The sequence below is a fragment of the Giraffa tippelskirchi genome, chromosome 3, assembly GCF_054371585.1.
Source record: "Giraffa tippelskirchi isolate mGirTip1 chromosome 3, T2T-mGirTip1v1.2.pri, whole genome shotgun sequence".
NCBI classification, from domain to species: domain Eukaryota; kingdom Metazoa; phylum Chordata; class Mammalia; order Artiodactyla; family Giraffidae; genus Giraffa; species Giraffa tippelskirchi.
Window position 1 is genome coordinate 78,606,532 of NC_137277.1, and position 23,472 is coordinate 78,630,003.

General features: G+C 39.6%; 1 long non-coding RNA gene across 1 annotated transcript in view; it reads right to left on the bottom strand.

Annotated features, from left to right (window-relative positions):
• Nucleotides 1-1,061: 1,061 nt before the first annotated feature.
• Nucleotides 1,062-23,472, bottom strand: part of LOC145541865 (uncharacterized) — a 542,540-nt gene continuing 520,129 nt past the window's right edge. Inside the window, exons 10-12 of the long non-coding RNA XR_014079366.1 lie at nt 8,040-8,171; nt 4,282-4,325; nt 1,062-3,276 (exon numbers count right to left, since the gene is read on the bottom strand). This is a non-coding gene — a long non-coding RNA (uncharacterized LOC145541865). The remainder of the gene's footprint in view (nt 3,277-4,281; nt 4,326-8,039; nt 8,172-23,472) is intronic.

Genomic DNA, 23,472 nt, shown 5'->3' on the forward strand with positions numbered 1-23,472 from the left:
TTTGCATTTGTGGCTTGAATTATATTTCAGATGAACCATATTGTCCTCTATATCAATTCACACATCATCAGAGAGAGTTAAATTTTTCAGGAGGCATTTGTTTTCTTTGTTTTATACACTGCTGTATCCAAACAACCTAGACATATGTGAAGTATGAAATGAACATCTGAGGAATGAATGAATGCATTATACATACAGTAATGGAGAGCTTAGGCTTTGGAATCAAGATGCCTGGATTTTCATTCCAGTTTGGCTGGTCATTAACTATGAACTGGGACAAGGACTAAGTCTTCAGAGGGTGGTTGTTAGGACAAAATGAATTCTTAATATCTAACGTGTTTAAATCAGGGCCTGAACTGTAGGAAGTATCAGCTTACTGTCACTATCAATAAATATTAGCTACAAGTAAGTATTATTAATCTATTCTGTAGATAGGAATATGAGACACAATGCTAATCCTTTGGTTATTGAAATGATAAATAGTAGAGCTATGATTTAACTCTTGAACTACAAGACTCCAAGACACATATATGAATCCACAGTTGATATAAATGAAAACCTGAAGCAATTTTAAGTTGCTTCAATAAAGGTAGATATATAATCTATACCTAGCCATCCTGAGTGATTTTAGACTTTGGACTCTATATTGAAGGTTATCTGTTAAAATGTAACATGTGATACCAGTTATTAAATTAGCTAACATTTATTTAGTTTTATAAGTGGCAGGTACTCTTCTTACATATTATGGGTATTATAATATTCAAGTCTTACACCAACTCAGAAAGTGAACATGGTCCCTCATCATCTTTATTTTACAGAGGAAGAAACTGAGGAGGTACAGAGAGGTCAAGAATCTTGCCCAGGTAACAGAGTTAAGAAATGAAGGAGGCAGCTCCAGAGCCTGTGCTCAACCCCTTTCTCTGTACCATATTCTCCTCTCACAAGTTAAGCCTGTAGAACAGTAAAAGATGGCTGAACATTCAGCCTTGAAGTTGCTGTGATTCACTCAAAGATAGGTACTGGCTTCTGGTATACATCGGTATATTTTCTAATAAAAATGGTTTTTTTTCTTTTTTTTTTTTTTTAATAAATTTATTTATTTTAGTTGGGGGCTAATTACTTTACAATATTGTAATAGTTTTTGCCATACATTGACATGAATCAGCCATGGGTTTACATGTGTTCCCCTTCCTGGACCCCCCACCCACCTCCCTCCCCATCCCATCCCTCTGGGTCATCCCATTGCCCCGGCCCTGAGCCCTTGTCTCATGCATCGAACATGGAATGGTGTTCTGTTTCACATAGGATAATATACATGTTTCAATGCTATTCTCCCAGTACGTCCCACTCTCACCTTCTCCCTCAGAGTCCATAAAATTGTTCCATGCATCTGTGTCTCTTATTCTGACTTGCATATAGGGTTATTGTTACCATCTACTGAGATGGATGAAACTGGAGCCCATTATACAGAGTGAAGTAAGCCAGAAAGAAAAACAACAATACAGTATACTAATGCATATATATGGAATTAGAAAAATGGTTTTTTCAACTCAAACAGTGGAATAGGCCATTGAAAGTAAATTTCCCTTCCAAAGTCATTTCTGTAATTCATATAAACATAGACAATCAAAACTTCTGTCCTGGGGATTGTTTTGCTTTAACTGGACTTAAAGCAGGAAAAAATTACCCTGTATGTCATACTAAACCAAACCCAATCAAGCTCAGTTCAGTTCAGTTCAGTCGCTCAGTTGTGTCCGACTCTTTGCGACCCCATGAATCACAGCACACCAGGCCTCCCTGTCCATCACCAACTCCCAGAGTCCACTCAAACCCATGTCCATTGAGCTGGTGATGCCATCCAGGCATCTCATCCTCTGTTGTCCCCTTCTCCTCCTGCCCCCAAACCTTCCTAGCATTAGGGTCTTTTCCAATGAGTCAACTCTTCGCATGAGGTGGCCAAAGTATTGGAGTTTTAGCTTCAACATCAGTCCTTCCAGTGAACACCCAGGATTGATCTCCTTTAGGATTGACTGGTTGGATCTTCTCGCAGTCCAAGAGTCTTCTCCAACACCACAGTTCAAAAGAATCAATTCTTCGGCGCTCAGCTTTCTTCACCATCCAACTCTCACATCCATACATAACTACTGAAAAAACCATAGCCTTGACTAGACGGACCTTTGTTGGCAAAGTAATGTCTCTGCTTTTAAATATGCTATCAAGGTTGGCCATAACCTTCCTTCCACAGAGTAAGGGTCTTTTAATTTCATGGCTACAATCACCATCTGCAGTGATTTTGGAGCCCCCAAAAATAAAGTCTGACACTGTTTCCACTGTTTCCCCATCTATTTCCCATGAAGTGATGGGACCAGACGCCATGATCTTAGTTTTCTGAATGTTGAGCTTTAAGCCAACTTTTTCACACTCCTCTTTCACTTTCATCAAGAGGTTCTTTAGTTCTTCTTCACTTTCTGTCATAAGGGTGGTGTCACCTGCATATCTGAGGTTATTGATATTTCTTCCGGCAGTCTTGATTCCAGCTTGTGCTTCTTCCAGCCCAGCGTTTCTCATAATGTACACTGCATATAAGTTAAATAAGGAGAGTAACAATATACGGCCTTGACATACTCCTTTTCCTATTTGGAACCAGTCTGTTTTTCCATGTCCAGTTCTAACTCTTGCTTCCTGACCTGCATACAGGTTTCTCAAGAGACAGGCCACATGGTCTGGTATTCCCATCTCTTTCAGAATTTTCCATAGTTTATTGTGAACCACACAGTCAAAGGCTTTGGCATAGTCAATAAAGCAGAAACAGATGTCTTTCTGGTACTCTCTTACTTTTTTGATGATCCAGCGGATGTTGGCAATTTGATCTCTGGTTCCTCTGCCTTTTCTAAAACCAGCTTGAACATCTGGAAGTTCACGGTTCACGTATTGCTGAAGCCTGGCTTGGAGAATTTTTAGCATTACTTTACTAGCATGTGAGATGAGTGCACTTGTGCGGTAGTTCGAGCATTCTTTGGCATTGCCTTTTTTTGGGATTGGAATGAAAACTGACCTTTTCCAATCCTGTGGCCACTGCTGCATTTTCCAGATTTGCTGGCATATTGAGTGCAGCACTTTCACGGCATTATCTTTCAGGATTTGAAATAGCTCAACTGGAATTCCATCACCTCCACTAGCTTTGTTCATAGTGATGCTTTCTAAGGCCCACTTGACTTCACATTCCAGGATGTCTGACTATTTGCCTGTCTCTTCAGAAGCCCAGCACAATAGATCCTATGATGGTTATATAACATTTAAATAAAATCAGACTAAGTTTATGGTTGAGGAAGCCATCACCTTTCATTAGAACGAGAACATAAATTTTCCATAATATGCTACTAACATGTTTGAATGGCTCAATTCATTTTCTAGCAGGTTACGGCTGATACCCACTACCAGGGAAGCCCTAATACCCACTACAGAGTAGTCTTATTGGAAACAATTCTCTTAAAGAATCTACTTTGTCTTGATGACAAAGAGGTGTGTTTTTTCCCTGACAAGAAATGAAAAAAAAAAATCTAAACCCTCTAAATGTTTTCACACATCAGTGATTTGGTTCTGTGACATTCCACCCTCTGTGAGGGGGAAAAGGTGAAAGTAATAAGGAAGAGGACAGATGATTACCAGTGAGCACTCTTGGGCATATGGCAGAAGCAACCAAAACCTGGAAAACCCACCAGCCAGAGGCAGCAAATGAGAGTCTGAAAGGCCAGATTCTGTTTCAATCCTGTCACTCATTACCTATGTGTATGTGAGAATATCACGGGGCTTTTCCAAGAAGTTATTTATAAAATCTGAGGATTCTATTAAGACCACAAGATCATTTGCAGTCTGTACAAGACCTTTCTTTGCTTGTGCATATGTCAGAGGATTCCAGTGACTAGTCTTGTTCTAGAGAATCCCATGGAGCATGGTGTGCTACAGTTCATAGGGCCACGGAATTAGACAAAATTGAAGTGACTTAGCACACACACACACAGAGCACAGAGTTTTGCTAAAATGTGTGAGTCACAGGGAGTGCTCCCTTCCACAAAACTTGAAGGAGAGGGACATCACACTCTCTGGTAGATAAGGAGGTAAAATCCACACACTGTGGTCTCACCCAGTCATCAGGGGAGTTAACTGAGGAAATTTGTGTAACTCTGTGATCAAAGGGCTTGGGAACACTCACAACTTAGGAGCCCAGAAGTGCAGTGTGAAAATGTCTATGTATGATGAGATCTAAACACGTGTACTTACTGTTTTTGGATAAGGATAATGTGAACGGAGGATGTACAGTCATCCTGAAAAATAGAAAAGAAAGACCAAATAGATCATTATGCATTATTTCCTTACCCACCAACGTCTGAGTCTGGGAGTGTGGGAAAGAGGCATTTCCCTCTGTGGAGATGGGCAAACCAGATCCCTAGAGCCTGACACACCAGAGTGTTCCAATGAGATAATATCATTTGCCTTGTTCTGATTGATTCTACACTTCACAGGGTAGCCTTTGGTTCATAGGGTGATGTCAATTTTCAATTTGCTTAAGGTTTTATGTTTCTTATTACAAAGAAGTAAATCTGCATTCTGAAGGAATTTATATGAGAAATGGGCCTTAGGGTGTATATGTACCAACTGGCCAATTCAAGTGTTCTATTTTAACTAATAATTGTATTTCTCACTCTAAATTAATTAATTAATTGATATTGCAGTTGAAATATACCAATTTCACTTAGCTTTATTAATGGGAGTCTGTCCCTGGTAGATGGATCTTTTCTAAAGATTCTGGCAAGTGAGGTTTAAAACCAAATATCCTCAAGTATTCTGGACTTTGGATTCAACTTTTTTTAGATTGAACCATATGAAATTGCCTTTTTTTTTTTTTACAGTGAATTTATTTCTATTGACGTATAGTTGGTTTCCAATGTTAATTTCAAGCATATAACAGTGATTTGATATTTTTATGGATTATACTCCATTTAAAGTTATTATAAAATATGAACTATATTTGTTTTACACCTAGTGGTTTGTTACTTTTAGTCCCTTTTTCCTATTTTGCCCTTGCCCCCACCTCTCACACCACTGATAACCACTAGTTTTTTCTTCGTGTCTGTGAGTCCATTTCTGTTCTGTTATATCCATTATTTGTTTTGAGATTCACTCTTCTTTTCAAAGTGTAAATCACAGAATTTCCAGGCTCTATCCTACTTGATTAGTAGGAAATCATGTCTTTTCACTTCTCTGAGTATTTCTTGCTTCTTTAGGAATACCTGTAAGTCCTAGAACCTGTACTGATTGTCACTTAGCATCTCTGTCAACCGTCTTCCTCCCTACCAGCAGATTTCCTTGCCAGTAGCTTTTTGCGTGTCCTTAACCAGCAGCACCATGCTTTGGTAGTTTTCCTATACATCATCACTGCAGACCTGGCATAGTCTTGAAAAGAAACCTAGATTACTTCACTAAAGATGTGGGCTTATAAAAAAAGAATAACTACCAAAAAAAGAAGAGAAAAAACTTCTTAAAATTGGTCAAAGGTATAACTATGAGATGAAGGTATTGTTATAAGTTGTTGAAAATCTAGATCTTAGTAACTCAGAATGTGACCTTATTTGGAAATAGTGTTGTTGTAGATGTAATTCAGTTTAGTTCAGTTCAGTCACTCAATCGTGTCCGACTCCTTGCGACCCCATGAACTGCAGCAGGCCAGGCCTCCCTGTCCATCACCAATTCCCAGAGTCCACCCAAACTCATGTCCATCGAGTCAGAGATACCAACCAACCATCTCATCCTCTGTCATCCCCTTCTCCTCCTGCCCTCAATCTTCCCCAGCATCAGGGTCTTTTCAAATGAGTCAGCTCTTCACATCAGGTGGCCAAAGTATTGGAGTTTCAGCTTCAAAATCATTTCTTCCAATGAACACCCAGGACTGATCTCCTTTAGGATGGACTGGTTGGATCTCCTTGCAGTCCAAGGGATTCTCAAGAGTCTTCTCCAACACCACAGTTCAAAAGAATCAGTTCTTCTGAGCTCAGCTTTCTTTATAGTCCAACTCTCACATCCATACATGACCACTGGAAAAACCATAGCCTTGACTAGATGGACCTTTGTTGACAAAGTAATGTCTCTGCTTTCTAATATGCTGTCTAGGTTGGTCATAACTTTCCTTCCAAGGAGTAAGCGTCTTTTAATTTCATGGCAACAATCACAATCTGCAGTGATTTTGGAGCCCAGAAAAATAAAGTCTGACACTATTTCCACTGTTTTCACTGTTTCCCCATCTATTTGCCATGAAGTGATGGGACTGGATGCCATGACCTTAGTTTTTTGAATCTTGAGCTTTAAGCCAACTTTTTCACTCTCCTCTTTCACTTTCATCAAGAGGCTTTTTAGTTCTTCTTCACTTTCTGCCATAAGGGTGGTGTCATCTGCATATCTGAGGTTATTGATATTTCTCCTGGCAATCTTGATTCCAGCTTGTGCTTCCTCCAGCCCAGTGTTTCTCATGATGTATTCTGCATATAAGTTAAATAAGCAGGGTGATAATATACAGCCTTGATGTACTCCTTTTCCTATTTGGAACCAGTCTGTTGTTCCATGTTCAGTTCTAACTGTTGCTTCCTGACCTGCATACAGGTTTCTCAAGAGGCAGGTCAGGTGGTCTGGTGTGCCCATCTTTTTCAGAATTTTACAGTTTGTTGTGATCCACACAGTCAAAGGCTTTGGCATAGTCAATAAAGCAAAAATCGATGTTTTTCTGGTACTCTCTTGCTTTTTCGATGATCCAGCGGATGTTGGCATTTTGATCTCCGGTTCCTCTGCCTTTTCTAAAAGCAGCTTGAACATCTGGAAGTTCATGGTTCACATATTGCTGAAGGCTGGCTCAGAGAATTTTAAGCATTACTTTACTAGTGTGTGAGATGAGTGCAATTGTGCGGTAGTTTGAGCATTCTTTGGCATTGCCCTTCTTTGGTATTGGAATGAAAACTAACCTTTTCGAGTCCTGTGGCCACTGCTGAGTTTTCCATATTTGCTAGTGTATTGAGTGCAGCACTTTCACAGTGTCATCTTTCAGGATTTGAAATAGCTCAACTGGAATTCCATCACCTCCACTAGCTTTGTTCATAGTGATGCTTTCTAAGGCCCACTTGACTTTGGATTCCAGGATGTCTGGCTCTAGGTGAGTGTGAGTGATCACACCATAATGATTATCTGGGTTGTGAAGATCTTTATTGTACAATTGTTCTGTATATTCTTGCCACCTCTTCTTAATATCTTCTGCCTCTGTTAGGTCCATCCCTTTTCTGTCCTTTATTGAGCCCATCTTTGCATGAAATTTTCCCTTGGTATCTCTAATTATCTTTTTTTTTTTTTTATAAATTTATTTATTTTAGTTGGGGGCTAATTACTTTACAATATTGTAATAGTTTTTGCCATACATTGACATGAATCAGCCATGGGTTTACATGTGTTCCCCTTCCTGGACCCCCCACCCACCTCCCTCCCCATCCCATCCTTCTGGATCATCCCATTGCCCCGGCCCTGAGCCCTTGTCACATGCATCGAACATGGAATGGTGTTCTGTTTCACATATGATAATATACATGTTTCAATGCTATTCTCCCAGAACGTCCCACCCTCACCTTCTCCCTCAGAGTCCGAGATTGCTAGTCTTTCCGATTCTATTGTTTTTCTCTATTTCTTTGCACTGATCTCTGAGGAAAGCTTTCTTATCTCTCCTTGTTCTTCTTTGCAACTCTGCATTCAAATGAGTATATCTTTCCTTTTCTCTTTTGCTTTTCGCTTCCCTTCTTTTCACAGCTATTTGTAAGGCCTCCTCAGACAACCATTTTGCTTTTTTGCATTTCTTTTTCTTGGGAATCGTCTTGATTCCTGTCTCCTGTACAATGTCACAAACCTCCATCCATAGTTCATCAGGCACTCTGTCTATCAGATCTAGTCCCTTATATCTATTTCTCACTTCCACTGTATAGTCAAAAGAGATTTGATTTAGATCATACCTGAATGGTCTAGTGGTTTTCTCCACTTTCTTCAATTTCAGTCTGAATTTGGCAATAAGGAATTCATGGTCTGAGCCACAGTCAGCTCCCAGTCTTGTTTTTGCTGAATGTATAGAGCTTCTTCATCTTTGGCTGCAAAGAATATAATCAATCTGATTTCAGTGTCGACCATTTGGTGTAATTAGTTAAGTTAAAATGAAGTTACACATCAGTAGGGTGGGCATCTAACCCAATATGATTGGTCTCCTTATAAAAAGGGGAACTTTGGACAGAAAGCACACACACACAAGGAGAATGTCAAGTGAAGACTGGAGTTCTGTAAGTTGGGGAACTATTAAGGGAACATTTCATGCAAAGATGGGCATGATAAAGAAGAGAAATTACAAAAACCTAACAGAGCAGATGAGATTAAGAAGAAGTGGCAAGAATACACAGAAGAACTATACAATAAAGGTCTTAATGACCCAGATAATCATATTGGTTGGTCACTCACCTCACCTAGAGTTGGACTTCTTGGAGTGTGAAGTAAAGTGGGCCATAGGAAGAATTATTATGAACAAAGCTAGTGGAGGTGATGGAATTCCAGCTGAGCTATTTCAAATCCTAAAAGATGATGCTGTGAAAGTGCTGCACTCAATATGTCAGCAAATTTGGAAAACTCAGCAGCAGCCACAGGACTGGAAAAGGTCGGTTTTCATTCCAATACCAAAGAAGGGCAATGCCAAAGAATGTTCAAACTATCATACAGTTGCACTCATTTCACATGCTAGTAAGGTTATGCTCAAAAACCTTCAGGCTAATCTTCAGCAGTACATGAACCAAATATGTACAAGCTGGGTTTAGAAAAGGCAGAGGAACTAGAGGTCAAATTGCTGACATTTGTTGGATCATATAGAAAGCAAGGGAATTCCAGGAAAACATCTACTTCTGCTTGATTGACTACATGAAAGCCGTTGACTGTGTGGATCACAACAAACCGTGGAAAATTCCTAAAGACATGGGAGTATCAGACCACCTCACCTTTCTCCTGAGAAATCTGTATGCAGGTAAAGAGGCAACAGTTAGAACTGGACATGGAACAACTGACTAGTTCCAAACTGGGAAGTGAGTACAGTTAATGCTGTATATTCTCACCCTGCTTATTTAACTTATATGAACACTACATCACAGGAAATGGAAGACTGGATGAATTACAAGCTCCTAGAGTCAAGACTACCAGGAGAAATATCAGTAACCTCAGATAAGCAGATGATACTACTCTAATGGCAGAAAGTGAAGAGGAACTAAAGAGCCTCTGGATGAGGGTGAGAGACGAGAGTAAAGCTGGCTTAAAGCTGGCTTAAAACTCAACATTAAACAAAGTCAGATCATGGCATCCTGTCCCATCATTTCATGGCAAATAGAAGTAGGAAAAGGAGAAGCAGTGGCAGATTCTATTTTCCTGGGCTCCAAAATTACTATGACTGCAGTCATGAAATTAAAAGACCCTTGCTTCTTGAAAGGAAAGCTAAGACAAATCAGGTAGCGTATTAAAAAGCAGAGATATCACTTTGCTGAAAAGGTCCATGTAGTCAAAGCTCTGCTTTTTCTAGTAGTCATATATGGATGTGAGAGTTGGACCATAAAGAAGGCTGAGCACTGAAGAACTGATGTTTTCGAATTGTGGTGCTGAAGAAGACTTCTGAGAATTTCCTGTACTGCAAGGAGATCAAACCAATCAATCCTAAAGGAAATCAACACTGAATATTCATTAGAAGGATTGATGCTGAAGCTTCAATTCTGTGGCCACCTGATGTGATGAGCTGACTCATTGGAAAGACCCTGATGCTAGGAAAGATTGAAGGCAAAAGGAGAAGAGGGTGGCAGAGAATGAGATGGTTAGATAGCATCACCAACTCAATGGATGTGAATCTGGGCAAATTCCAAGAGATAGTGAAGGACAGAGGACTCCTGTATGCTGCAGTCCTTGGGGTCGCAAAGAGTCGGACACAACTTAGCAGCTGAACAACAGCAATGAGAGAGGCCTGGAACATGTCCTCCCCTAGCATTTTCAGAGAGAGCATGGCCCTGCTGACACTTGATTTTGAACTTGTAGCCTACAGAATTGAGAGACAATAAACTTCTCTTGGTTAAACCACTTGGCATGTGGTACTTTGTTACAGCGGCCCTAGTAAACTAATCCAAGTATATAATGGCTCCTTCAAACTTCAGACTAAGCCTCCCCCTGTTGCATCTTAGGCCCTGCCTAGTGTCACACTGCAGACCAAAATCACCGGCAGATAAACCCATAACTCTGTAGAAAGATTGCTAAGCTCTCCTTACCTATTGCCTAGGCTAGCAAGCAAACTTCTCATATCCCTCTGAAAGATTAAAAGAAAGATTAAAAGATTAAAAGAAAATATTCTTTCTCTGCAGTTAGCATAAGGTCTATTTCACAGTCAAGATCAAAACAAGTTCTGCTGAGATGTAATTCTAATCACTACGAGAGAAGTTGTCTTAAACCTCACCATTACAGGGTAATGTTTGGCTTTACCTCTGTATAACAAAAGAGGCCTATGAAGCTTTTCTCAGCATTAAAAACAGGACAGTTTTCTTTCCAAGATTGAACTCTATTTATCACTTCAGAAAAGAAGTATGAAATAGTAGCTTGTCTCTAGTCACTTGGGTTTCAGGGTGTACAACACTCTGCACCATTGTTTAGTTCTGTGAGACTGATGAACTTACTGGGGACACAGTTTGAATTTAGGGAAGTGTCACCTCTGGATGTCCCCTGGCTGATGTTGTGTGGTGAATGGCATTCACACCCCACCTGCACCCCAGTAACACTTCTATTCTCCTTCTCTCATATGCTCATGGTCTGTCTCAGCAAGCTCAGCCTGAGAGTTTTCTCTGGCCTCAGTTTTCTTGGCTGTCTCTCCAGGTAGGCTAAATTTCCAGAGAGTTAGCAGCCCTGGGAGCAGTTCTAAACCAATGCAAAATAGGAGATGGTGCATAAATATCTGTTACGGTCAGTGTCATGGGTTGACTCCCTTGGTACCTGTGAATGTGACTGTATTTTTGGAAATGGGGTCTTTGTAAGTGTAATCAGGTTAACATTAAGTCATACTGGATAAGGGTGGGCTTTAATCCAACCTGACTGGTGTCCTTATAAGAAGAAAATTTGGCCACAAAAAGATACAGAGGGAAGATGGCCGTGTGAAGACAGAGGAGAATGAAGTAACATTACCATAAGCCAAAGGATATCTGAGACTACCAGAAGCTGGAAGAGGCAAGGAAGAATCTTCCTCTAGAGGCTTCGGAAGGATTATGGCCCTGCCAACACCCTGATTTCAGCCTTATAGCTTCCAGAACGGTGAAAAAATAAATTTTGATTAAGTCATCCAGTTGTGAACTTTATTACAATAGCCCTAGGAAGCCAGTATGGTCAGCTTGGCTGGATTATAGTGCCAGTTATTAGTTACACACTAATTTAAGTGTCACTGTGAAGGTATTTTGTATATACAGTCAACTTTAAGAAAAGGAGATTTCCTTTAGTAAAATGAGTGAATGCCTTAAGAAAGTAAAAATAGAAGTTTTCTAGAGAGGAAGAGATTCTGCCTCAAAACTGTATCATCTTATACTTCAAAAATAAACATATGAACAAACTCATAGGATTACCAGCTAAAGGCCATGGGGAGGGGAGGTGGAACTGGATAAAGTCAGTCAAAAGGTACCACAAATTTCTAGTTATAAGATAAATAAGTATTAGGGATGTAATGTACAGCATGATAAATATAATTAATACAGTTGTATATAATATATAAAGGTTTTTAAGGGAATAAAGCACAAGCTGGAATCAAGATTGCTGGGAGAAATATCAATAACCTCAGATACTCAGATGATAGCACCCTTATGGCAGAAAGCAAAGAAGAACTAAAGAGCCTCTTGATGAAAGTGAAAGAGGTGAGTGAAAAAGCTGGCTTAAAACTCAACATTCAGAAAACTGAGATCATGGCATCTGGTCCCATCACTTCATGGCAAATAGATGGGGAAACAGTGAGAGACTTTATTTTTCTGGGCTCCAAAATCACTGCAGATGGTGACTGCAGCCATGAAATTAAAAGTCACTTACTTCTTGAAAGAAAACCGTGGCCAACCTAGACAGCATATTAAAAGCAGAGACAATACTTTGTCAACAAAGTGCGTCTAGTCAAAGGTTTTTCCAGTAGTCGTGTATGGATGAGAAAGTTGGACTATAAAGAAAGCTGAGTGCCGAAGAATTGATGCTTTTGAACTGTGGTGTTGAAGAAGACTCTTGAAAGTCCCTTGGACAGCAAGGAGATCCAACAAGTCCATCCTAAAGGAAATCAGTCCTGAATATTCATCGGAAGGACTGATGCTGAAACTGAAACTCCAATACTTTGGCCACCTGATGGCAAGAACTGACTCATTTGAAAAGATCCTGATGCAGGGAAAGATTGAGGGCAGGAGGAGAAGGGGACAACAGAGGATGAGATGGTGGGATGGCATCACCAACTCGATGGACATGAGTTTGAGTAGGCTCCGGGAGTTAGTGATGGACAGGGAAGCCTGGCATGCTGCAGTCCATGGGGTCGCAAAGAGTCAGACATGACTCAGCGACTGAACTGAACTGAAGGGAGTAAATGCTAAAAGTTCTCATCACACAATTTTTTTCTCTTTTTTTAACTTTGTAGATACAAAATATGAGGTGATGAATGTTAACTAAACTTGTGATAATCATTCCATAATGTATATAAGTCAAATCATTTTCATGTACACCTTAAACTTCCACAATGCTGTATGTTAAATTATATCTCAATAAAACTGGAATAAAAAAAATAATAGATCAACCTCTGCCTGAGTTGCCAGCCTACCCTGTTGCAAGCCTCACCAATTTCATGAGCCAGTTCCTTAAAATAAATCACACACACACACACACACACACACACACACACACACACACACACACACAGTATATGTAGATGGTAATATCACCTAGGGCCTCCCATGCGGTACTAATGGTAAAGAACCTGCCTGCCAATGCAGTAAACATAAGAGACACAAGTTTGATCCCTGGGTTTGGAAGATCCCCTGGAGAAGGGTATGGCAATCCACTCTAGTATTCTTGCCTGGAGAATCTCACAGACAGAGGAGCCTGGCAGGGAACAGTCCATAGGGTTGCAAAGCATTGGACACAACTGAAGTGACTTAGCACGCACACAGCCTCACCCTGATATGACCCTGTATAAATGTGAGCAGGATCTGACATTTATAGCTAACAGAGGTGATGGTATATATGTCATTACATACATATTATATGTATATATTATACACGTTATTTGCTCAGTTGTGTCTGACTCTTTTTGTGACCCCGTGGACTGTAGCCCACCTGGCTCCTCTGTCCATGAAATTCTCCAGGCAAGAATACTGAAGTGGGTTGTCATTTCCTTTTCCAGGGGATCCTCACAACCCAGGGATTGAACCCAAGTCTCCTGCATTGCAGGCTGATTCTTTTCTGTCTGAGCCACCAGGAAAGCCCATATGTTATACATACACACAATTATATTACATAAGATTACAGTCTTATTGAGAGTCTCTCTCTTGCTGGCTTTGAGGAAGCCAGTGGCTGTGATAGTAAAGCCCACCTAGCAAAAAAGTGAGGGCAACCTCTGACCGAGATCCAATAAAAACTGAGGCCCTCAGTCTGCCAATTTGCGAGGAACTGAGCGCTGCCAACAAGCATGGTGGATGGGAAGTGGAGACTTCCTGAGCTGAACTCCACATGAATGAAATTGCAGCCCCAGATGACACTTTGAGTGCAGCCTTTGAGACCCAGAGCATATTGGTTAGAAATTTTAAAGAATTATGGTGACACACTAAATGAAAAAAAAAAAAAAAAGAGAGGCTAGAATTGGTCCATCATATTCCAAGTTCAAAGACCTTTTTGTTCTATCCCTCTTTTGATCACTAGAACACTTATGCTGCATACAAACCTCTGGTGCCAAGGAAAGGCTCCAGACAAGAGTGAGCATGTAAGTGTGTGGGTGTGTTGGGTGTCTATCTTTTGTGATTTGTAAGAATTTGACTTACACATCAGCACTTCCACTTATCCACACAAATCTCTATCTCCAATTCAGAGCAACTTGGCAGTAATAAGCATCAAAGATAATTATTTCATGTGAGGAAGTAGTGAGTGATTGAACTGTTAGCTCTCAGGAAATTTTGCCCTCCTGGCCTCCTGCTTCCTGACTGACCTTGATTCAATTGGAAAACTGCAGAGATATGGCTGTTTCACCTCCATTTAAAGTAATTAGAATTAGTGAGAGAATGTCTAAGTGTGATACCTATTACTAGTTTTCACAATTATCATGAACTTCTGGGAAGGGGTAAAGGAGAAACCCATATTGACCTCTGGCAGGCCAGATTGTTAGCAAATAACCACTGAGCTCAAGGATACCACTTCCGGGAAGTTTTACCATTTATTTGCTGTGAAAGTATGATTCTTTATCTTGACACTGCTATATAACTATGGTGCTGGGAAAATGTGTAAGATCTGAAGTCAGAAAACTCAGTAGCATGTTCACAGTAGCATGTACCCATCAACTTGCCCTGAATTGGAAAAGCAACTTAAAATCCAGGACATGCTCCGCTCCCAGGAAAATTTCATCATCACTAAATACAGTGAACTATAGCATTCAATTTTTACAAAATTCCAGAGAGAAAAACAGATGAACCCACTCTCCATGGCTGCTATGGCTGTAAATCAGTATTCTTGTGGCTGAAAACCTTGGGAAGCCCTGCATGCCCCCATTCCATAATATTTAAAACTTCCTAAGTTTATTTTAAAATAACTTTTACTTCAAGCAATTTCATCTAGATGTGTCTGTGTCTTTCTTTCAGTCTTATCACCACGATATTGCTATCACATGATGTAGATACGCAGTGCAGTGGCAACAGAGTTGGGGTTGGGTGTGGGCATATGGGAAAGAATAAACTGATGTGCTCACATGGTTTGTGCTTTGTATCTAACTATAAAATTACAGGTGATTTGTGTCTTCTTTTTACTTTTTTGACTTCATGAATTTTCTAAAATTTGTATTATTTGAGTATGTTTAAAATTAATTTAAAGAGCCTTAAAATAACGTGGATAGATGGTACAACAACTATACTTGAAAAAAACAATATGGATAGAAGGACTCCTACTTTGATTTGTTATCTATATATACCACTTATAAACCAATTATTAATAGTTGTGCTTATTATCTTTGGTTGGTAAGATTATGATTTTTTGCTTATATGCATTTTAAAATGTATAATCAAAATAATACCAACACTTAAAATTTTAAGAGTGTCCTCATACTTGAAATATTAGGAATCATAGTGTAGGCTCCAGTCACTCAAAGGACACAGAGCAGCAGTGTCAACATCACCTGGGCAGTGCAGAAACTCAGGCTTCACCCCAGATTTGCTTATTCAGTATCTGCCTTTCAGTAAGATCTTGGGGACTTTGTATGGGCATAAAAGTTCCACAAGTACTTTTGTGGCTAATAATTCACTATGCAGAGACTTTTTTCACCCATTTTATCAAGACATTTTCATTCCTCTTTTAAATATTCTGAATGGCAATAAATGATGCTATAACTGTAAGTGACTCAAGTTCAGTGATGGACACTTGGTTACTCCAGGGAATTGTGAACAGGATTTTCTGTGATATTTGATGAAAAATATATATCCTTTGGAAGAGCATACATAACTTATTAGGAGGATGGAGTAGATAGAGGGAAGTCTGGGACAAGTGTAAGGAAGAAGAAACTTGGACTACAGTAATCCTCATTGCTAGTGGAAATAGGAAGTACTCTGAGATAGAAGCATCATGATGGGGTGAAGAGGTAGTCATTTTTTAAAATTTTTTTAGTCAATTTTACAGCACTGATTATCTTATTATGAAAGCATTTTTTTTATAACTTACATCTGTATGTAGCTTTAGATTTTATAAATAATTTTACAGATATCTTATTTTACCTTTATCACTACCCAATAATGATGACGATTACTGTGATTTAGAGAAGTTGTTGTTGTTTAGTTGCTTGATCATTTCATGTCTGACTTTTTGCAACCCTATGGACTATAGATTGCCAGGCTCCTCTGTCCTCCAATGTCTCCCAGAGTTTGCTCAAATTCATATCCATTGAGTCAGTGATGCTATCAAACCATCTCATCTTCTGCCACACCCTTCTTTTGTCTTCAATCTTTCTCAGCATCAGGTGGCCAAAGTATTGGAGCTTCAGTTTCAGCATCAGTTCTTCCATTGAATATTCAGGGTGGATTTCCTACAGGAATGACTGGTTTGTTTTCCTTGCAGTCCAAGGGACTCTCAAGAGTCTTCTCCAGCATCACAGTTCAAAAGCATCAATTCTTGGTGCTCAGCCTTCTTTATGGTCCAACTCTCACATCCATGAATGACTACTGGAAAAACCATAGCTTTGGCTATACAAAAATTTGTCAGCAAAGTGATATCTCTGTATTTTAATACTCTGTCTATGTTTGTCATAGCTTTTCTTCCAAGGAGCAAGCATGTTTTAATTTCTTGGCTGCAGTCACTGTCCACAGTGATTTTGAAGCCTAAGAAAAGAAAATCTGTCACTGTTTCTACTTTTTCACTTTCTATTTGCCATGAAGAGATAAGACCAGATGTCATGATCTTAGATTTTTTTAATGTTGAGTTTTAAGTCAGTTTTTTCACTCACCTCTTTCACCCTCATCCAGAGGCTCTTTAGCTCTTCTTCACTTTCTGCCACTAGAGTGATATCATCTGTGTATCTAAAGTCATTGATATATCTCCTGGGAATCTTGTTTCTAGCTTGTGATTCATCTAGCCTGGCATTTCACATGATATATTCTGCATATAAGTTAAATGAAAAGGGTGACAATATACAGCCTTGTTGTACTCCTTTCACAATTTTGAAATAGTAGGTTGTTCCACGTCCTCTTTTGTTTCTTCTTGACCCCCACACAGGTTTCTCAGTAGATAGGTAATGTGGTCTGATACTCCCATCTCTTTAGGAATTTTCCACAGTTTGTTGTGATCCACACAGTCAAAAGCTTTAGCTTCAAGGAAACAGAAGTAGATGTTTTTCTGGCACTCCCTTGCTTTCTCTATGATTTAATGAACATTGACAATTCAATCTCTTGTTCCTCTGTTTCTTTGAAACCTAGCTTGTACATCTGGAAATTCTCAGTTCACATTCATCAGACTTTACTTTCAAAATCAGACACAGCTACAGCTGAGCATCATTACTGCTTTGGTCTAGCTGCTTCCATCTTACTGGATCTGTTAATTATTGTGCTCTTCTCTTCTCCAGCAGCATATTGGACAGCTTCCAACCTGGGGGGCTCATCTTTCACCATTATATCTTTTTGCCTTTTCATACTATCTGTGGGGTTCTCCAGGCAAATTACTGAAGTGGGTTGCCATTTCCTTCTCCAGTGGACCACATTTTGTCAAAACTCTTCACTATGACCCATCTGTCTTGGGTGGCCCTGCATGGCATGGCTGACAGCTTTATTGAGTTACACAAGCCCTTTCACCACAACAAGACTGGGATCCATGAAGGAGTCCAAGAAGTTAACATATAGCTAAACATTGGTGAACTAATCAGTGAAGAGACTATAAGTCAAAGCTTCCTTCCTTGGCTATTAAGTCAAGATGAAGCCAGAAAGAACCCTTCTTCTGACTTCTTCTCTCAGGGTGTCCATCTCTGGTTTCAATCCCATTCACCCACCCATGTGTCCATCTCTCCTGCCTAAGCTCAGGACTGTGAGGGCTCCAGGCAACAGTATAGAAACATGACATGCATCCTTACCAACAAGGAGCTCACAATCTAGACAGACTCTCTTTTCCATGTTTTATATTTTTAATTCAAAATGCCAAGTAGTCATGTTATCACTCTTATGAACATGATATACCCCATACTGCATGAGGGTTCATTCTGGGAATCACTTTTCCTTAACCTCTGCTCAAGTACTTATTTTGTGATGGGTCCAGTGTTCACTCAGTCATGTCTGACTCTTTGTGACACCGTGGACTGTAACCCGCCAGTCTCCTCTGTTCGTGGGATTCTAGAGGCAAGAATACTGGAGTGGGTTGCCATTTCCTCCTCCAGGGGATCTTCTTGACCCAGGGATTGAACCTATGTCTCCTGTGTCTCCTGAGCTGCAGGCAGATTCTTTACCGCTGAGCCATCAGGGAAGATTTGATGGGCTCAGGGACTATGTGTAAGCCAGCATGTTTATGTTAAAATAAGAGAGTCTATTTTCGTTAGAACACTTACCCCCTTTTAATTGCAATATTAACCCTTAACCACAGAAAGCAAGGATAATATTTCCCAGACTAACAATCCCGGACCATTTCACCATTTCAAATGGAAATCCCTCCTGATTAAGTGGCTTGTCCCTGTTCAGAAGGGCTGCACACTAGACAGCAGAGAACGACACTAGTCTGCTAGCTGCTGTTGCCAGTGAGAAATGACTGCTTGCTATTGCCATCACAGTAGCAGGTTTTACTGCTATGCCTACTTGCTACTTGGTTGCTGAACTCACTAAGATCACTGAAAGATTTTAGTTAAAACAGCAGTAACAACAAAAAGAGTACCTTTAATAATGAATGCTTTAATGAAAATTACAGCTTTGGTTTTCATGAATGTTAATTAGAAAATATTATTAAAATGCTGCCTCAGAACTAAAGCATTCTACACACGTACAAGTTTTGCCAATATCCTCCCCATGCATTTACTCATCCTGGGTGGTGGCCCCAGGTATGGGCTTTATAGGTAGCAAAGCAGTGGTTGAGAATATGGAGTCTGAAGCTATATTTCCTGAATTTGAGTTGAGATTCTGCCAAGTGTTAGCTGTGTGCTCACAGGCAAATTTAACCTCACTGTGACTCAGCTCACTTACTGTAAAATGGGAATAGTAATAGGATCTCATAGTGTTGCCATAAGTACTAAATGAGGTCATAGGTCATCAGGGCTCAGGGCAATACCTAGCATATACTAACACCATATATGTATTAGCTGTTGTTAAGTTGTGCCTTTTCTGGAACTGGAGTCCAAGCATCTTCCCTCAGTAGGAGGAAAATATTTTCATACTATCATGTGACAGTACATGTCTTTACTCCTACAGAAAAAGGTGACACAGTAGAAACAGTACTGAACAAGGAATTAGGAGATACGTGTTGGCGGTACTATTTCCCTTAATTAGCGTGGAGATCTTGGGTAAATTTCATAATCTTGCTGAGACACAGTTGCTCGTATGGAGAAAACAAAAAAGAGGTTAGAGTAGGTAACCTCAAAACTCCCTTTCAGTTTTAAGTTTCAATGATTTTGATTTTTTATTTATGGTTCTATTTAGTATGAGAGAGGGAGGGTTAGCATGACTTATAATAGCTAATGATTGCATGTATAATAGAATAATTGCTATTTGAAGCTGAAAGAAAAAACACTTTAAACTGACTTAGCTAACAGCTAAGAGTTATTCTTTACCAAAATCTATTCTGATTATTTGGTGCTTAGATCACTAAGCAGAGTCTACTTGATTAGAGCTAACTGGCTCTCTTATAAAATTCACTCCAGGGAATGGATATCTGTGTGCTGAACCACACTTCCAGGAAAATGTCTAAAATAACTTGAGGAATCTGACCCTGAAATGCCAGGCCAGCAGTGTAACAATTTCATGGCTCTGGGGTTCAGTTACAGGCCAGAGCAGTCTATCTATGGGAGAATGAATCATGGCCAACATCACATTCTCCTCCTGGAGGAAGGGGACTAGAACTGAGACAACTGGCTGCTCAGGAGTCCTTGAAGACCAACTGAGCCCCCACGTGGTGTATTCGTCACACTTTAGTCTGTGGGACCATAGGTTATGCATGTAAATCTAATAAAATCACTCCTGACTTATATCAGGGCAGAAAGTCTTAAAAATCTGCCATCCATGAGTTATAATAGTAATAGAGGGTAAAAAACCATAACCAAGCTAAATATGAAATATAAGAGATTATATTTGTGATGTTGATATGGTTCCTTGGCCTCCTGGTGCATTTATCTAAGGATACCAGCTCATCTGGAACTCTTTGTGATATTTGAGTGGGTGATAGCCTACTAACATTTGAGGAAAAACTATCATGGTTTATAATTTTCACAGACCACCCTCCCTCCAACCCCACATAACCACATAGAAAACAGTGGGAAAATAACAAACATTGAGATGTGATGCTAAATGACCAGAACAGCAAAATTACAAATTAGACCTTTGGCTATTCTTGAAACAATCTTAACTGTGAATGCTAAATGTCCTTCACTTAATTACTTTAACAGAGAAGATTTTGCTGATGGTAAGGTCATGGAACAACAGACTGGCTCCAAATAGGAAAAGGAGTATATCAAGGCTGTATATTGTCACCTTGCATATTTAACTTATATGCAGAGTACATCATGAGAAACGCTGGGTGGGAAGAAGCACAAGCTGGAATCAAGATTGCCAGGAAAAGTATCAGTAACCTCAGATATGCAGATGACACTACCTTTATGGCAGAAAGTGAAGAGGAACTAAAAAGCCTCTTGATGAAAGTGAAAGAGGAGAGTGAAAAAGTTGGCTTAAAGCTCAACATTCAGAAAACTAACATCATGGTATCCGGTCCCATCACTTCATGGCAAATAGATGGGGAAACAGTGGCTTACTTTATTTTCTTGGGCCCCAAAATCACTGCAGATGGTGATTGCAGCCATGAAATTAAAAGACGCTTACTCCTTGGAAGGAAAGTTATGACCAACCTAGCCAGCATACTAAAAAGCAGAGACATTACTTTGTCAACAAAGATCTGTCTAGTCAAGGCTATGATTTTTTCAGTAGTCATATAAGGATGTGAGAGTTGGACTATAAAGAAAGCTGAGCGCTGAAGAATTAATGCTTTTGAACTGTGGTGTTGGACAAGACTCTTGCAGGTCCCTTGGACTGCAAGGAGATCCAATCAGTCAATCCTAAAGGAAATCAGTCCTGAGTGTTCATTGGAAGGACTGACGTTGAAGCTGAGACTCCAATACTTTGGCCACCTGATGCGAAGAGATGACTCATTTGAAAAGACCCTGATGCTGGGAAAGATTGAGGGCAGGAGGAGAAGGGGATGACAGAGGATCAGATGGTTGGATGGCATCACTGACTCAATGGACATGAGTTTGGGTGAACTGCAGGAGTTGGTGATGGACAAGGAGGTCTGGCGTGCTGCGGTTCATGGGATCGCAAAGAGTCGGACACAGCTGAGTGACTGAATTGAACTGAAGGAAAAAATAAAATGAGAATAGCTGGGAAAAGTTCTACCAATCACACTGTCCAAGATTCTAGCTCTGTGTGCTGTCCAATATGGTAGTCACTATGGCTATGAAACACCTAGATATGGCCAGGTTGATTGAGAAACAGAATTTCAAATTTTATATTAATTTTAACTAATTTAAATACTGTGAGCAGTGATTACCATTTTGGACAGTGCAGCTACAGATCCTACAATTTAGGAAACTTGAATTGTTATCATCTAGTAAATAACTCTAACCCAAGGCCACTGCCATTGTTTTCACTTACTTCTCTCAATACCACTTGAGAAAGAAACTTACATTCTAATTTTCAAATTTGGTATTTAACAGTCTTGTGCAAATCTAGCTCCAAGGAATACTATAAGGTAGATGATATCTGTGGGGTTTTTTCCCCCTGTGGCTTTTCTTAACCATCAGTTATCTCCTTTAATACCTCTTACCTTTTCTAACCATTGAACACTATCTCAAGTCACATCTCCTCTATATTTTGCTCTACTGATTATAAACTGTTAATTTATACTGTCCCTTAGAGGAATTTTCATTGCAATATATGACTGCTGAAGACATATGTCTTTGAATCCCAAAATCAATGCTTTTTAGTCTGAGCTGAGAGACTCTAGCATTGGAGCTGTCTGGGAATTGGGGGAATTTTATGTTCAAAATTTGGATTCCTGGCCCCTACCCCAGACACTGCCAAAATCTCAGGGAAAGGGAAAAAAGAATCTTCTAGGGACCAGCAGACCCTAGAAGCACAGACCTTCCAGGTAAGCACAGACCCTGGAACAGGATGGCTTCATCTGAATTCTAGTTACAGGCTTTACAAAGTATTAAACTTTGAGCAATTGACAAAAATATCTTTGTAGTTCCATATTCTTTCCTGTGAAATGGCATAACCATAATATCTAATTTGGGGTTGTTCTGAGGAAAAGATCAGTTGATATATGTGAGGTGTTTAATTCCTGGTATATATTAAATACTACATTAACTATCAGTCCTATTACTTTTAGTAAGCAACCTAAATGAGTCCTATACACACTGAAGTTTGAGAATTCCAGTCCAAGGAAAACAGTGAAAACAGTAGAAGTATAGGGAGCCCAGACTGTGTAGTAGGTGCTCCTGTCTTGTCTTTCTGAGTTTTTAGCTGTAAAATATGATGGTGACATTTGCTCAGAGTTAAATGGATATAGAAAACAAATGTGAAAGCCTTTTATAGTTTATGTAAGGCTGCACTATGGTTTACATTTGAGAACACCAGATTGGGGTTTTAAAGCAATGAGATGCTTAGGGGCTATCAAACAGACAGAGCGTCATTTGGGGGAACTGCAACAAGGAAGAATCAAATTCCTGTATACAAGAGGGAAATGGTATATCCCCATGTGAGTACAACTGACAAACAATTGTGCTTATAATACACAAAGACTTTCATCGGAACCATAGCTCATGCCTGGGTTATACAGCCTTCCGTTTCACAAGTCACATACACTTCACAACAGGGACAGGCCTTTTCCCTTGTCAGCAAGCTGGAGTGAAAGCTTTGCTGATCACCATCCTGCCAGCTAAAAAATGGATCTTGCCATCAATTTATTCTGGAAGTGAGAAGCTTTTTGCCTTTAGGAGAGATTATAAGATGGAGTCGTTTTACTCCTGACAGTTACTCCTTTTGGGACAACTCAAGATCCACGCTCTCTGCCTTTGGCAAGAAAACATTTTCTACAAGCTACTGGCTAACACCTCACAGAGGGGTTTTATTTAAGGTCCATGTGGGACTAGAAACCCAAAGCCAGTAAACTGATACTTTCTAGAGAACAAAAACATCTCAAGACTGAAACAGAGATATTTAAAAATTTTTCAGTATTATAAATCACTATTGTTTTAAATGGATGATTGAATCATGAGTAGTGTATATGGCAAATTCTGACATTTTCTCCTCTCATTTTCGGAAATAGATTCATAAACTAGCTCATCTCTCATTTTACTTAGAAAGCGTATTGTATTCTAACTTTGATAAGACATACATTTTTAAAATCTTACATGTCTATCATATCAGTATTTTTTCCTATGAAATATTTTTA